The sequence below is a fragment of the Nyctereutes procyonoides genome, unplaced genomic scaffold (genome assembly GCF_905146905.1).
Source record: "Nyctereutes procyonoides isolate TBG_1078 unplaced genomic scaffold, NYPRO_anot_genome, whole genome shotgun sequence".
In the NCBI taxonomy this organism is placed as follows: Eukaryota; Metazoa; Chordata; class Mammalia; order Carnivora; family Canidae; genus Nyctereutes; species Nyctereutes procyonoides.
The window spans coordinates 5,924,685-5,942,800 of NW_026575043.1; positions in this window are offsets into that span (position 1 = coordinate 5,924,685).

Genomic DNA, 18,116 nt, shown 5'->3' on the forward strand with positions numbered 1-18,116 from the left:
ATAAAACCACTTGCAACCTGAAAATTGGATGCTTCCGAAACATCCGATTTCAAGCATGACAACCAGAACAGGTGAGGTTATAAATTAAGCAGAGAAAACTTTTAGGATAGTAAATATTGTGACGCCATCTGCTAAACAGAATCTTTAGAATATACTCTTGACTGACCACAAAAGCTAAGTGCTAATCTGACCAAGTTGGAGCTGGATAGAGTGTGCAAATGATGATAAACAGCTGGCACCCTTCTTTGTAAGCTCCCAAACTCAGAAAACTAAGATGGTATGACTGGAAGGCAGCAACCTACCCCTCCATTCCAATGTCAGTCCTCTCCATAGTTAGATCTCTTAAAGGAGGGGACCATCCAGGGCCACCAAGATAAATAATGTTCCTGCACCCTGGCAATATCATGGGGTTAGGATGTTAAGACAAAAAAAAAAAAAAGAAAAGAAACCAGAACAACATCATAACAAAGCACCAAGTATCACATTAAGCTTACAACAAACAATTTTAAGTGAAGATACTTGAAGTCACAAAAGATTTTAAAGGACCACCAGTTCTAGTTAAAACCAGAATTGTTCTCCATGTTCGTAATCAATCTCCTTTAAACCCTTGGAGGTATGCTTATCTAGTCATTTTTTTTTGATGGTCATTGAGCTAATTTTGCACTTTGTCGATTATCTTTCATACATTCACCTACTCAAGGAGAAAGAAGAATTAGCAAAAATTCATAAGATATTGTGTGCTTGGAGGGAGTGAGATCAAGAGAAACGTTAAACCAATCATCTTCTGTATCTTTTTTTAAACACATATTTTCTATACTTCCCGTTTGCTAGAGATGAAAAATCAGAAGTACACAGTAGAGTTTTCTTCAAGCTGTAGAGGCATTTGGAGAGCTGAGAAGTAGATGTAGAGATCTGGTAAGTGTTAAAATTATTCTGAAGATCCTAAAAGGATCAAATTTCATAGCAAAGAAATTTTATTCACTGTGCAAAATATCTCTAGTTAAACAAATTATTCAAAATCTAGGACTGAATACATTCAATAAAGCTGTCAAAGAACAAGGATCTGTTGTCTCTTTTCTTTGCCTCAAGGAACTTGGACAGACAGCCACCAGACAGTCTGCTGAACTCCCTGCAGCCCTCAAGGGTGAATTTCTGTAGGACGATCTGTAGACTACAAAATGAACTTAAAGCAGTTGTGTAACTTAAGACTCCCTGTGTTAGGATTTTATATCAAAGTAGTTTGAGTCTACAGCTGCTCCTTACCAGTTTATTCAGCAAAGATACAACCGATCAAAACCAGCAGTGCAATGTATTTAATAAAATCATAGTTATTCAGAATAACAGAGTTTGAAACAAGGTTAAATTACAGCAGCCAGCGCTATTACATATGCTAGAGCAAATAACATAATACATAGCTGCTCATGTGGAATTAGAAATATTGGCCAGAACTTCCTAAGCCCGCTCCTCATACCATAACCTCTTCTGGCTGTAAGATCTGGCTACCTTTTATGGCAATTACCCAATTTATAATGTTTTAATCCAAATAAACTATTTATTAAAAGCAGTTCATCACTACCCAACTTCAAGACTTAGCATAGAGCTACAGTAATCAAGACAGTGTGGTATTGGCAAAAGAATAGACAAACAGATCAATGGAACAGAATAGAGAGCCCAGAAATAGACCCACATAAATACAGACAACTGGTCTTTAACAAAGGAGCAAAGGCAACACAAGGCACAAAAGGGTAGTCTTTTCAACAAATAGTGCTGGAACAACCAGATATTCACAAGCAAAATAAAATAAAATAAATCTAGACAGACCTTACATCACTCATAGAAATTAACTCAAAATGGATTACAGATCTAAATTTACAATGCAAAACTATATAACTCCTAGTAGATAACACAGTAAAAAAATATGTACATGATTTTGGGCATGACTGTGACTTTTTAGATAACACCAAAAATGTAATCCATGGAACAATTGATGAGCTGGGCTTGATTAAAATTTAAAAACTTTTGCTCTGTGAAAGAAAAGGTCACAATAATGAGAAAACAACTCACAGACTGGGAGAAAATATCTACAAAAGACACATCTTACAAAGGACTGTTATCCAAAATATACGAAGAACCCCTAATACTCACCAATAAGAAGACAACCTGCCAAAGATCATAATAGACCTCTTACTAAACAAGATATGCAGATGGAAAGTAAGCATACAAAAAGATGATCTACATATATCAAGAAATACAAATTAAAACAATGAGATACTACACATCTATTAAAATGGCCAAAATTTAGAACACCAAATGCTGGCAAAGATATAGAGCAACACGAACCCTCCATACATTGCTTAGGTAAGTGAAGATTCCCTTTCCATAGTATTCAGCAATCATGCTCTTTGGTATTTACTCAAAGGAGCTGAACACTTATATCCACATAAAAGCCTGCATACAGATATTTATGGCAGCTTTATTCGTTAATTGCCAAAACATGGAAGCAACCAAGAGGTCCTTCAGTAGGTGAATGGATTAAAAAATTAATTAATTAAAAAAAACACTATGGTACATTAGACAATGGATTATTATTTAATGCTTAAAAAAAAAAAACCTGAAAAACAAGGAGTGATCAAGCTATGAAAACATGGAGAAATCTTAAGCATTTGTTACCAAGTGAAAGAAACCAGTCTGAAAAGGCTACACTGTATATAATATCACCTATGTCATATTCTGGAAAAGAAAAGGCGATGGCACCAGTAAAAAGATTAGTGGTTGCTAGGACTGGGTAGGAATGAATAGGTGGAATGCAGAGGTGTTTCAGGGCAGTGAAAATACTCTGTATACACCATATGGTGGATACCAATCAGTATAGCTTTGTCGGAACGCATGAGAGGAACAACACCAGGAGTCCAAGAACAAGCCATGATATAATATATGGATTCTGGGTGACAATGATGTGTCCATGTAGGTTCATCTTTCGTAACAACTGTACTACTCTGGTGGGAGATGTTGACAATGGGAGAAACTATGCATCTGTGGGGGCTGGGGGTATATGGGAAATCTGTGTACTTTCTCCTCAATTTTACTGAGAAACTTAAATTGCCGTAAAAAAACAGTCTTGATTTTTTTAAAGACTTTATTTATTTATTCATGAGAGACACAGAGAGAGAGAGGGGCAGAGACATAAACAGAGGTAGAAACAGGGTCCTCACAGGGAGCCCAATGTGGTACTCAATCCCCAGACCCAGGATCACACCCTGAGCTGAATGCAAATGCACAACCACTGAGCCATCCCCAGGTGTCCCAGTCTTGATTTTTAATATCATAAAAACAGTCTTTAAAAATCATTAAAATGATCCTAGATCATCAATGTCCAATAGAACTTTCCATGATTCTAGCAATGGTCTAAATCTACACTTTCCAGCCTGGTACTCCCTAAGAATTATCTGAATACTAAGCATTCGAAACATGGCTATTACAACTGAGGAACTGAGTTTTTAGTTTTATTTAATGCTAATAGATTTTATTTTATTGGATAGTAACTAAAATATTAGACTCTATGATTTGTTTGTTTTTTAAAGATTTATTTGTTTATTTACACTATGACTAATGGAGTATCCATTGATTGTTGGCCATGTGCAGGGCATTCTCTCCAGGATTGACTTAAATTAGTATTATCTCCATTTCTCAGATAAGAAAACTGAAGTCCTTATCTGAAAGACAGAGAGAGGCAGAGACACAGACAGAGGGAGAAGCAGGCTCCCTGCAGGAAGCCCAATATGGGACTCAATCCCAGGACTCCAGGATTACGCCCTGAGCCAAAGGCAGAGGCTCAACCACTGAGCCACCCAGGCGTCCCAGACTGTATGGTTTTAAGATAGTATATCAGTAGAAAAAAGAAAATCATTATTTGAGCCCTGATTCAACAGTCTAGAAGAATTTTGTAATTGGAATTGCAATTTCAATGAACCAAACATTCAATGATCTCCCAACATCTGAAGGAGATACCTTAGGAATCAAGTCAAGGTAGAAACTGACATCAATCAAAAAAAAAAAAAAGTCTATTTTAAAATAATGTCATTTTTTATAGGTTGTAGTACTTTTTTCATACAGCATTAGTATCTAGAAAAAAAAAGAATGAATTAAAAATGGAATCAGGTACATGAGTATTTTAGGAAGGAAAGCTACAATTGAAAAAAAAATAATCTGATTCTATCAGTATTATTCGTCCCTAATTTTAAGAATGGGAAGATAGAAAAGGCCTTTGTCTAACACTTCACAATTTGCATTCTTATACCTTGATAGACATAACAGTGAGTTGATTTTGTCAGGTGTAAACAGTGTTTTCACACTTCTTACAGAAGTGCGCCTTCGTTATTATTCAACATTTAATTAAGTCATAACACCAGAAAAGATCTGGTAGTGAGTTACAGCATACATGCTCTACACAGCCAGCTAACTACAGAAACAGGGTGCTGGGTCTTGAGCCTATAAGTAATACATCAGGCAGGATTTCTGGTATTGACAGAAACAAGCACAGGAGAGACAACTGAGGATCGCAGTCAAATATAGACACAACTGGACGGTGGCACCATCACCCTGTGTGACCGTAGGCTAAGCACATCTCTTGAACTGCAGTTTTCTTATCTGAGAAATGGAGATAATACTAGCTTAAGTCAATCCTGGACAGAATGCCTTGCACATAGCCAACAATCCATGGATGCTTCATTAGTCATAGTGTAATAAGATGATGGTCTTTGGCTATTTTAAGTTACAAGACTCTGGGATAGTTAACTCCTCAGTATTAATCCACTCGTGGCCACATGTGGACAGGTAAAATCCTAAAAATCCTATCCAGGTTTTGTGTTTTGTGTTTTTAAATCCTTTATCTCATAGGATGAGTGGTCTTTTTGACACATCCCATTCATTCCCTATGTTCAAGACACTGCTATTTTTAACAGGCAGTGAAGGAAATAACCACTTCATCTAACAGTCTTTCCAATTCTTATAAACATTCTGTTTCTATTTCCTCAGATATTGCCAGACACTAGGTTAACTTTTGGAGGAAAGATTAATGAGGCAAGAAATGGATGAAAAAAAGATCATAGATTCTGAATGATCTGAAGCTGGAGAAACCTTAAAGACAATCAAGTCTAATTCTCTGATTTTGTTTTTTGGAACCTAGATCCTGAGAGAGTGAACTACCCCAAATTTCTGAGAAACTCTATGCCTGTGCTCTTCTTGTCATGGAACTTTGCATCAGAAGTTGATATCAATATTTACTTAGAGCTCAGTGGTTCTTTGATCTTGGTGTTCATCAGAACTTTTCAAGTGATGATAATTAAATTATAGCAAATGATCATGGGTCCATAAGAAAAAAAGTATGGATTGCGGACTATTATTACACTTATATGAGTTTTTTTTCAGAGGACATAAGTAAATGGCCCTAGTCAATCATTTGGGTAAACACATGGAAGAAAGTATACCTTTGTAAACTCCCTCTCCTTCCCCCCCCCCCGCAAAAAAAAAAAAAAGAATACAGAAAGACCTATAACCTGCTGGATGTTAGAAAGAAATCCAATCCCAACAGATTATTTAGAAGTTCCACTTGTGTCCCTCTCCTCTTGTATTAAATCTAAGTCTAAAACCGCATTGACTTGCTATAAAGCTAATGTTCCTTTCACTAAACAAACTGGCTCCCAAGAAAGCCTAGAAGAAAATAAATTCAAATCAATAGTTATCTTAATTGTAAACATATCTAGTGAAAAAGTTTAAGGAAATCTTGAAAACCACTGGCTAAAATACATTTGAGATATTATCGATGATATTGTATTTCCCATTACCTGATTCAGTTGAACAGACTCCCCAGATGGAGAAGCAGGAATGAAAAACAGTGTTAAGTGAAGAATTTCATGGGTTTTGGTCTCCCCAACACACACGGAGTCTTTCTATCTTTACTATTCCTTGTCTTCAGGAACAGACAGGTTCCAGAGTCTTTGATCACACCAAAAATCTCACTCTCCTTTTCTGCTGTTTATTCCCAAATTCCAAATGCATAACACTTTTATCCACCATCACTGAATAGTGGAAAGGACACAAGCTTTAAAAACAAATGGCGCTTTTGAAACTAAACTCCCCCAGCTGAATGAAATAAATTAGCTGAATGAAATAAATTTGTTTTCTCTTGTAAAATACATGTTTTATGTCATGGGATAATTGGAAAGTTAAACGAGATAGCATGTATAAAACATATAGTACAATATGTGAGACAGGATGCACCAAATGGGCAAATATCTTTATCATATCCAGCTATAACAGAAGTTACTTTCTTTACAACATTTCAAAAAGCAAAGAAAACCATATCACTTCCTTCAAGGGACTTTCAAGTCAAGTGCAGAGGCCCCGTATACTCAGAGAGAGGTGAGTGGCACTGTGTATAGCAGAAGCCACCCACCAAATGAAAGTTATGGGAAGCAAGAAAGAGAAGTTCAAGGGGAGGGCGGGTTACACGTTAACTCAAACAGCTGGAGACACTTCCTGGAGCAAGCAGGACCTGAATTATGAACTGAGGCTCAGGATTGAATATGCACAAAGGAGCAGGAAGTCATCCAGGTGCAGAGACAGCAATGGCGAAGCTCACATGCTGCGGTGCAAACATACTGAGTGGCCTGGGGAACACTTGGCCAAGCATTCACGTGGGAATCATGGCTGGAAATTAAGTGGGGTCCAGATTGAGTACCTTGAATGTCAGGCTAAACAGTTCAAGTTTATCCTACAAACTTTTCTTAGCAGGGGAACAAATACGGACACAGTGATAGACTAGTAAGACTCAGAGGGAGGCAGGGAGGCAGGAAAGGAGGGTGAGGAGAGAGGTGATGGGGACTAGTTTTTACCTACCCAGGGGGCTGGGTCAGGGTGCTCCTTTCTGTTCTGGGTTAGTACACTAGAATTCAGATGGGAACGCCTCAGATGGCAGATAAAGCACGTGCTTACTATTTACCCACTGAATGGGGAAAAGAGTGACAGCAGATGGGGCAGGTCTTTTTAGGATTACAAAGAACGAGAGGAAGTTGGCCGCGGATGGGCATGCACCATATTGAATGTGGGGTTCCTAAAAGCAGAGTTAGTGGCATGCAGCAGGATAATAAGTAGGGGTTAAGGTCCTGGCAATGGACCAGGTAGCTTGAAGGCTTGGTGGGATGTGAAGCAAGGCTGATGAAGGGAGCCAGGAATGGGGTGGCTGTAAGAAAGTACTTTAAGAAAGTCTATTTAATCCAACAAAAACAACAACAGCAACAAAAAAAACTAATCTTATGGAGTTGCTCTGGTCTTTCCTCATGATTACTATCCTTAGCATGCTTATTCCAGGTATAAAACACAAAAGCCTATGGAGATAGATCCTCATCCTTTATATGGCTGTAGCTCCAGCTTTAGAATGCTCTTCCCTCTTCTCTTCTTGCGGCAGAATCTGTGTCTCCTAAAATGCCTAAAAGCTTGGTGCTGGTGTGTGAAGGCTAAGTTCCAATAACTCCTAAGTCTCAGAAAGATCTCAAAGGCTAACCTCAGTCATTCTGGGCTATGGCAGCAAAGCAGACAGATGCAGCCCTCACATTTAGAGAGCTCACGTTCCAGGGCACAAACGGGAAAAAGGACAAATAGCAAGTTAGATGACTACATGCAAGACCATGTCAGAGACATAAAGAGATTCTAAAATAGACAGTCAATAGACATGGCCAGCCAGGCCGCCTTTGGATTGGGGAAGGTGAAATCTAAGCTGAAGAAGACAGGGGCACTGGGGACTATCACCAAGGAGAAAGAAATCACCCTTGAAAGAAATTAAGGAGGAAGGCAGGACAAGATAGAGCACACGTTATGTGGCAGGCACTGTGTTTGGTACCTTCCAATCATTGTCTCCATAGTCTTCCCAACAACTCAAGTTGTTATATTAACTTTTGGTGGTTAAAAAAAAGGTTCATAGAAGTTAAGTGAGCTGTCCAGGGAGAACAGGTAACGCATGGTCTCATCCGACACCAGAGTCCAAGGAAAGTTACTGATCAAGAGGAGCGTGCAAGGTGGTTTGCTAAAAAGACTGCACGTTGTAGTCCAAGCTTGCAGGTGTGAGTGACAAGGGGAAGCAGGAGTGAGGTATGTGCACAAGTGACACCACAAAGGAGTGACCAGGACTTGGTGACATGCCATGGGGAGCGATGAGCCTACAAGCCCAGCAGAATGCAGCTGACACTCCAAGAAAGAGGACTCCCTGGATTCCTGGGTTTCAGCCCCAGACAGTGAGTAATGAGGTTCTAGATTTGTTGAGCTGATGTAGGGTAGGTAGGCAGGGTACTGTGGGGATAAAGACGTCCTAACAGGTGAGTGGAAATAAACTCAATTTTGAAAAAAAGCTGATCCTGCAGACATGAATCTAGAATCACTCAGCCACATGGGAGTTAGCAGCATTACTACGGTTTCCTACACGGGAGCCCAGTGTCTATATTGGCTAGAAGAGCAGCCTGACATCCCCCAACCTTCAAGCCACCCAATGACAAGACTAGCCCCAGATTTACAGATGCACACACAGACACACACACACTCCTTCTAAGTTAATGACCCTACTACACAAACTCACAGCAAAAGGACATCTTATTTCAATTCAAATGCACCGAGTTAAAATGCTCTGAAATCATGTGGGCTTAGACTTACTATTATTCAATTGATGTCATTAAAATGGAGGAGTTAGTCTCCTAATTATTCCCTTCTGAGCTCTGCTGTCTGTCTGAAAAAAGGAAGAACACTCATTTCTGTCCCCAAACCAACTTGTCTTGGAGAAATAAGATGGGTTTAAGATAGCAAAAACCAAGTTTCAACATGCAGGTGGGGAAAGGAAGAAAGTGCATGTCAATAATGAATAATGCCCTGCCCCTCAACCCAGGTCTTGCCTTCTTCCATGTGGATTATGCAGTCTGGCAGCCACAAGGTGAGGACAGACCATTCTCTCTGCTTTGGCCTGCCAGCCAAGCTTAGCGCTCTAGCACTTCATTAACATGCTAACATGAGACCATGGTTTTGTGCAAGTACCATTGTATATACACCTTTTAAAGTCTCTATCAACCGTGTCTGGAATGCAGGGAAATGACTGTGGAAAATGACTCAAATGCCAACTCACATCACTATTAATAAGAAAACATGCTGCTCAGGAGGCTTCTGCACCTCCCACCCTGCTTTTTAGGGCTTTGGCAGATTAATCATTCTTTCTGTGAACATCAGTAAAAAAGAAGCTGATTTCTCTGAAGCATAAGCAAATCATAACTCTACCAGGAAAAAACAAAAACAAAAACAAATACAAGGTATCAGAAATATATGGCCATGGTTTTGGCAAAAGGAATGGACTAAGGGTTAGAAAACTTGATTTTGATTTGAGATCATCAGGCTAACTCTGCACTCTTCAGTGAGGCCTTTGACCTCCCTGTGGATTAGTTTTATTTATATTATGAGGGGGGTATCTGAGATTAACCTGAAGATTTCTTCTTATATGAATAATCCATGATCAAAGAATATTACTGCCTGAACTGCTAAACCCTTAATCTCTATAACTACTTTAGGATCGTTATATGTATTATTTGCCTTCATCTTCTATAGGTTCCAAGTATTAACAAGAATACCAGTATCTGGGCAGCCCGGGTGGCTCAGGAGTTTAGTGCCACCTTCAGCCCAGGGCCTGATCCTGGAGACCCAGGATTGAGTCTCACATCAGGCTCCCTGCATGGAGCCTGCTTCTCCCTCTGCCTGCCTCTCTCTCTCTCTCTCTCTCTGCCTCTCATGAATAAATAAATAAAAATCTTTAAAAAATAAAACATGTTTTCTAAAAAAAAAAAAAAAAAAAAAAAGAAGAATACCAGTATCTGCAGAGAGTCATTTGAACTGTAAAAAGGTATAGATGATAGAACAGAAAAACAGTTAAAACTGATGGAACCTATTAAAATGATGTTGTTTTCCTGTTTTAAGCTATACATTCAATGCATTCCAAATTTGACTTTCAAGTGTATTTTGAGGAAGTTAATAGACTTCTCAAAGTGCATATGAAAATACTTCAAACAGGGATCCCTGGGTGGCGCAGCGGTTTGGCGCCTGCCTTTGGCCCAGGGCGCCATCCTGGAGACCCAGGATCGAATCCCACGTCGGGCTCCCGGTGCATGGAGCCTGCTTCTCGCTCTGCCTATGTCTCTGCCTCTCTCTCTCTGTGTGTGACTATCATAAATAAATAAAAATTAAAAAAAAAAAAAAGAAAATACTTCAAACATACCTAAGTCCACCCTGAAAAAGAAGAGCAATATGGAGGACTTACTCTGCTAGATATTGAAATACAGTAACAAGTTATAACAACAAAATAGCTTAAGTGTGGTTAACAAAACAATGGAGCACAGAGTTGGTACCAAATCTAGAGGAAACAGAAATCACCATATGAAAAAGAACTGAATTCCTACTATACACACATACATACACACATATATATATATGTATATATGTATGTATATATGTATGTATATACGTATGTATATATGAACTCCAGATGGGTTAAAACTTAAATGTAAAAGATTAAACTATAAAATAAAGTAGATAATATAAATTTTATGACAGAGAGATAGGGATTAATTTATCTCACAAAGCCCCTGAGTGGAATCTTGATGAATTACATTAAAGATCCTGACTCACTAAAAGATCATGATGGACAAGGTTAATAGAAAAACAACAGGCTAGGAGAATACTTGGAAAGTCTAAAACCAGCCAGAGACCATCTGGAATATACAAAGAACTTTGTAAATTAACAGGAAAAATATAAAACCTACCAGTGGACAAATGTGCAAAGAATCTGAAGGGAAATTTACAGAAAAGGAAAATCCAAATAATAGTAAGCCTATAGAAATAACTGAATTCATCAGTAATCCTATAAAAACAAGAAAAAAATCATCTTACATCCATTAATCAAAAATGTAGAAAATTAGAAAACTCAATGTTAAGTATTGGTGGGGATGTAGGTATATAAACACTCATACTGCTGGAGGGAGTGTGGACTTGTGAATTAATCTGGAGATCATCACAGTACTTGAAAAAACTATACTGCTAAGGGTATCTGAGCCGTGTGTGTTTGTGTGTGTGTGTGTGTGTGTGTGTGTGTGTGTGTGTGTGTGTACACACTCTAAGGCCAAGCAATGCCGGTATCCACTATTTGTCTGGACCCAAAATGAATGCCCTTTGATATTTTCCAGCAGAAGGGCATGTCAGAGGCTATTCACAGCAGCCTTGTTAGTGGTAAGCTAAGATGGAGACAATGCAGGTGTCCATCACTGGGGAAGAATATAACTGTATTCTAGGCACAGTAACATACTGTGAGCACTTAGACTCAATGAGCTAGATGTACACATGGCAATAGTCATGGACCTTCAGACGATGCCGGGTGGAGAAATCAGAAAATAGGATATGTAACACATTCACATAAATTAAAATATAGGCACAATAAATTCAAAAATATGAAACTGTATGTTTTGTAAAAACACATTCACTGGCAAGTATCTACACTTTGAAAATCAGGGTTTTTTTTAAAGATTTTATTTATCTATCCATGAGAGAGACAGAGGGAGAGGCAGAGACATAGGCAGAGGGAGAAGCAGGCTCCCTGATGCGAGATTCAATCCCAGGACCCCAGGATCACATCCTGAGCCAAAGGCAGATGCTCAACCACTGAGCCACCCAGGTGCCCTGAAAATTGAGTTCTTGTTAGAATGTAATGGGAAATAGCGGGGAATGTCTGATGGCAGCACGTATGCAGCCACAAACAAGTGGGTCCCCTTTGTATGTTTTAGATGTATATGTATATGTATATCTGTATCAAACAAAAGTTGAAGAAAATAACACATATAATTACATGTCATGTCTTCTTTTTATATCGTTCCCTATTTTTAATGCGGATTTCTACTGGCTAAATAGATTGCATGACCTACCAATTGTTGACAACTTTCAATTTTAAACCACAACTGCTCTAGACAACAGTAAGATCATTCTAGAGAATCCCTGGAATAACAGTGCCATGCATTCATTAAAAATTCAAGCCCAGAAAGCAGAATTGAGGCAAGGTCCTTCTTGTGCTGCTTCTCCCAGACACATCCACAGGGAATCACTGGGAGTCTGGGGCTGCTCCTGGTCACGTGAGTCAGACCTACACAGCACTTCCGGAGAGTGAACTTTTCACCCTGCTCCAGCCCTGGCTTGCTGGCCTAGGGCCAAAACTAAAGCAGGAAATGATATGCCACTTGCTAAAGCATAAAGGGATACTTTAACACAGAAAGGAACTTTTTTTTTTTAATACTCCTTACACGCATTTGAATACTATGTAGATATAAGAAAATGGGGCCCTCTCTTGGAAATCTACATTTGAAGCACAGGCTAAGGGTAGAAGGAAGAGGACCAAGAAAATAAGAGAGAAGACTTGGGAAAGGGGGGAGGATGCACATAATCCAGAAGAGCAGGAAACCAAGTCAGAGAAGGAGATGCTGCAGAGAGAAGTCGACAGTCTTCCCAGTTGTAGCTCAGTGAAAAGTTATAAGCAAACAAAAATAAAATTTCTGTCCCAAATCAACTGAAAATTGTCTTTTGAGGACAGCTTTAGTTATACCAGAAGGGCTTACCAGAAAACACCTTTATTGAGCCAATACTCCAAATAGTCATTTTAAAGTATTTAAATAGGGCTAGAGAGGTCTGGGCTAGAAGAGGTTAAAGAAGGAAAACTACACAAATACACTCACACAATTAAGAGCAGGATGTAGAATTTTGCTTCCACCTTGGCAGCTACATCCAAGTAGAGAGATGAGAGATGCACTGGCATACATAGAAACAACACTACTACCCCTCTCTACAGCCAGCAGCATTTGAAAGCCCCCATCAAAGCCCTGGAAACAATGCCTCCCAGAGGATATTTTGAGCAGGAATACCCAGGAATTGGCAGTGTGAGCTCGGGTTTCAAGTAGGCATCTAACGGAGAGCTATAATCAACTTTTCAGAAAACAGAATTAAGTAATTAAGAAGCATTATTAAAACAAAACAAAAACCTAGAAATAACTAAGTTCCCTATAATCCATATAACAAACAAGACCTGGAGGAGAGAGAGGATTCTCACAAGCAGAGGAATGATTTCTGGCCTTTCAGGCAGAAGGCAGGCAGTGCACATAAGGTGGGAGAGAACAGAGGAAAGCCAACAGGCTGTGGACAGGTACAGAACCAAGAGATGGACACACAGGAACCACGAAGTCATTTTAGTGTATTTACTAGTATCTGGTCCTCAACTTGAGAGCGTGCGCAAAGTGCCAAAGGGGCACATACCAGCTACAACCACATTATTAAGATAATGACCAGCTACTGGGGATTCTGATGAAAACATAGCAAGAGGACAATCATCTTAAAAACTCATTTATTTAAAAGGCTCTTTGCATTGTACAATTGCTAATCATCAGAAAAATTCTGTAAGGTCAGTGACAACCCCTTTTACGGATGAACAGAGGACTACAGATGCTAAGAAAAGTCCTCGGGACCACGTGGGAATAAACAGCAAAGCCAAGATTTATCCAAGATTTGTACGTTCCTATGACCTAAAATTATTTCCAATAAATTTTATTTCAATATATTTTATTGAAAAAATGGTAATAAACTTTTTGGAAGGTTACCTCATCTCTTTTTGCTTTGGATATACATGTATCCAATACATCAACATATTTATAGATGGTCCATTTGATGCACAGAGGTATATTTAAGATATATCTATAGAGATCTCCTACTTCATATATAAGTATATATTTAAGATATATGCTGGAGATAGATATAAATTTCTTTTGGAAATTTTGGAAATATATTTATATATTTTTGTTTCAAGGGCAATTTTCAGTTGTGATGTTTATACTACAAGAAATAAAATGCTGGATGCCTCTTACTCCCATTTGATATTATTAAACTTCCATTAAATACATATTAATTACCACATGGCAGCATCTAGACAAGTTTATGTGGCCCACTCTCAATTTTCATTGTTTTTCTTTGTCTTCCACATTTACAGACAGAAACCAGGAAAATAGGCATAGCTCAGTCAGTGGCTCAGATCATGATGCCAGGGTCCCGGGATGGAGCCCCTGCATTGGGCACCCTGCTCAGCGGGGAGCCTGCTTCTCCCTCTCCTTCTGCCCCTCAATCCACTCACACCCACATGTTGACTTCTGGTTCTAGCTCAAAAAAAAATTTTTTTTAAGACATTAGGAAAAGAAACCTGGGAAATAGGACTACCTTCATACCTAAATTATCATAAGAATAAAATGCTTAGTGGGCATTTAAAAAGATTGTTTGATTAAAAAAAACTTACTTTTTCTTTTTTTAAGATTTATTTATTCATTCATTCATTCAGAGAGAGCAAAGAGAGAGGCAGAGACACAGGTGGAGGGAGAAGCAGGCTCCATGCAGGAAGCCTGATGTGGGACTCGATCCCAGGTCCCCAGGATCACACCCTGGGCCAAAGGCAGGTGCTAAACTGCTGCGCCACCGGGGCTGCCCAAAAACTTACTTTTTCTAAGAATGAATCACCCACTTTCTCCCTCAGTGAATAAGACAATTTGGAAACAGCTACCATTTTTTGAATGCCTTCTGTGTGTCATTAAATTCTTTTACCAACACAACACTGGGAAGTAAAATTGAAAATACCCATTTTACCTATGAGGGAAGCTACACTAGACAGATTCATTTGTAGAAGCCATACAACTCTTCTTGGCAAAGTGAGATTTCAAAGTCTGCTACACCTTCCACCATGCTCAGCCCTCCACACCCTCATTTTTATCCTGAAAAGACACCTCCTCTATTATCTACTAACCAATCCTTAATAGCAAAATACCCATACTAAGCACATTCGCATGCTCAAAGAAAAAAAAATTCTCAATTTTCATTCCTGGCTCTTCTTTGAAGTTAAAGTTTGTTACTGAAGCTGAAGAAAAATCTTAGAAGTATGAAAGAAATGCAAGTGGTATTCCAAGTAACAATATGTGTGCGCCCGAGTGGGAAACATGAGAAGAGCATCTGCCAAATTTATTTTGGCCTCATTTGATACTATCTCACTGATCTAGGTCCAACTTACATTTGTTTCTCTCTGTCCCTCCCCCATTTCCTCTTCATTCCAGAAGCATACAAAACTCATAGCAAAGAAGCAGGATAGAGTTTCCAACACAGTGAAATCACCAACAAGGAAGGGAATGGCTATCCAACTAAGGAAAACCTACATTAAAAACAAATCCTTACAGGATCATAAATAATAACCGGAAACAAAATCATCTAAATATTGATTATAAAGGCAAATAGGTTTTTGGAAGAGAAATGCTCAAAAGAACTAATTAAATACGCCTTTTAATCTGTACTTATGCACAGGGCATTGTAATTTACTATGAGTCAACCTCAAGCAGGATGTACTTTTTAATTCAAACTTATTTTTTTAAGTCTTTAATTATGTTTAATTCCACTTCCAGCTTTTGTTCTCCAGCACTGATGTGTATCTGTTCAACTCTGATGCTAACGAACCTCAGAATCCTGATACTTGGAACTAAGCACCATCAAAACTATGCAATGGTTCTGAAGGTCCAAAAATTTCATGGCACTGTCGTTGACTTTGGAAGGTTTCTAGTCTAGTATACGAAACCAGTAATATTTTGTGAAAAGAAACAGCTCTCAATCAGTTATGCTTTACAAAAAAGTCAAAGTGAAAATGGCCTGTTGATTTAGATTTTTAAAGTCACCTATGTGATTTCTCCTTGCGGTGGTATTATAAGTAACCCCCGGTTCTCCCCTTCCAACTTCTTGGTAAAATTAAGGGACTGGAATTCATCAATACAACCGTAAAGAAAATACAATGTCCTAGACAACTCTACAGGCTAAAAAGTCCTGTCTTTTTTTCTAGACAATGAAGTATCAGCTAACAAAAAACACCAATGAATATTTCCTTTCTAATGTTCAGGGACTCGGGTAATAATGCTATCAAGCCTGGTCTGCAAGTCTCTCCCTCCCCTTCTTCTCAAAAAGATAAAAATAACTGTCAGGCACTGGGTTAATCCTAGGAGATGCCGCAGGAAATATCAAAAATATCATTATATTTTAGGGCCCTCCTTCACACATTCATACTCTAATGGAGTAGATAAAGGCAATGATTATAATTCAGTGTGAGGAGGAGTGTTCCAACGACAGGGTGCCATGGAAAGATACAGGAGGTACTGTTAACATAATCCAAAGAGGGGAGGCGCTGAGATGTTCAGGAGAGTTTCTGTAAGAGACTAGGAGATAATCATTTTGCATCCACTAGGATGTCTGTAATTAAAAAGATTGGCAATAACAAGTGTTGGTGAGGAAAAGGAGAAATTGGAAGACCCAATCACTGCTGGGAATGTACAGTGGTATAGCCACTTTGGAAAACAGACAATTTCTCAAAAATGTTCAGCACAGAATTATTCTATCACCTGGTAATTTCCACTCTTAAATTTATACCTGAGAGAACTGAAAAGCTATGTCCACACAAAAACTTGTGCATATATGTTCACAGCAACATTTTTCAAAATAGCCAAAAAGTGCAACCACCCAAATGTCCACCTGGGTAATCAAAGTATGGTGCATCCCAACTGATGAATGTGTAAACAAAGTATAGTATTATTCAATCATCAAGAAATATTGGTACATGCTGAAAAACATAGGAACATGAACAAACCTTGAAAATATTATGCCAAGTGAAAAAAGCCAGACACAAAAGGCCACAGATTGTAGAATTCCATTTTGATGAGATCTCCATAACAAGGAAATTCAGAGATGGAAAGCAGATTAGTGATTTCCAAGTTCTGAGAGAAGAGAGGAATGGAGAGTAACTGTTAGTGGGATGAGCTGTTTCTTTGTTGTGATGAAAATATTCTGGAATTAGACCATGGTGATAGTCTTACTACTTTGTGAATAGACTAAAAACTACAAAATAACACTTTTCCTATCTCAATGAGAAATAAGAGTGACCAGGTACTAACACAGGGGTCAGGAAGAAGAAAAAGAGGAAAGTGGCAAGAATGGTAGATAAAGAGAAGGGTAAGACTGACATGGGCCAAGGGCAGGGCAAGAAGGCAAATGAGTGTGAATGAGGGTTGTCTCCTCCCACTGGTGGCAGAGGTAAAGTGGGAAGCGCAACTTAAGTGTATAAGGAAGAAGAGAGGGAGTTCACACCTAAAGCTTCTCTTATGACCACAGGCAAGTAGCCAGGGCAAGAAGTTTGAAGTAAAATGAAGAAGGTAAAAACCAGGTCTGTGGAGGAGAAAGTGAGGAATGGAAAAGAAGCCAGTTGTTGGAAGTTTCCCACACTTGCTTTAAAAAACTAAAAAACAACAAAACCTAAAAAAAAAAAAAAAAAAATCAGCTTCTATGTTCAACACTATGAAACAATTTACTTGGACACAAAATGAACAGGGAGTCTCAGAAGGGATTTTCTCCTCTGTCAGACCTCCAGGATCCTTGGACTGGAGTGTAAGGGGCCCTAGCTCACTTCCTGTTGCCTTTTTTTACAGCAATGTTTTATCATTCCCAAGGCTTTCCTATTTAGTCTGTCAATTCTTTAACTCCTACAGTAACTTGCTTCTTCATTTACTTGTATATTCTTTCCATTTTATGATATTATTTCAACAAGTAGGTAGTAGGGATTTCAAAAATTCATGTGATAAGGGCTTTTATGAAGTTTTTCATAAACTTAAGAGAAAACAAGTTTTTCTCCTTATTTGTGGTAATTTTTTTTTTTTAGGAAAACTTGATTTTCATAATCTTGAACATGGAGAAAACAGAATTTCATTTGATGCATTCCAGATCTCAAAACAATTATTTTCCATGCCTCAGTAACTAAAAATTCATATTTAAATGAATTGAACTCGCTTTTACTTTCAATTGGTAATGTAGAGAAGTCAGACACTCAAGACTGTGTCCAAGACTTCCAAATCAAGATTTAGATCTCCACGGGATAAGAACAACAGAGTAACTCTACAAAATGATTTTACTTACAGACGAAAGCCAGTGATTAGAATTCT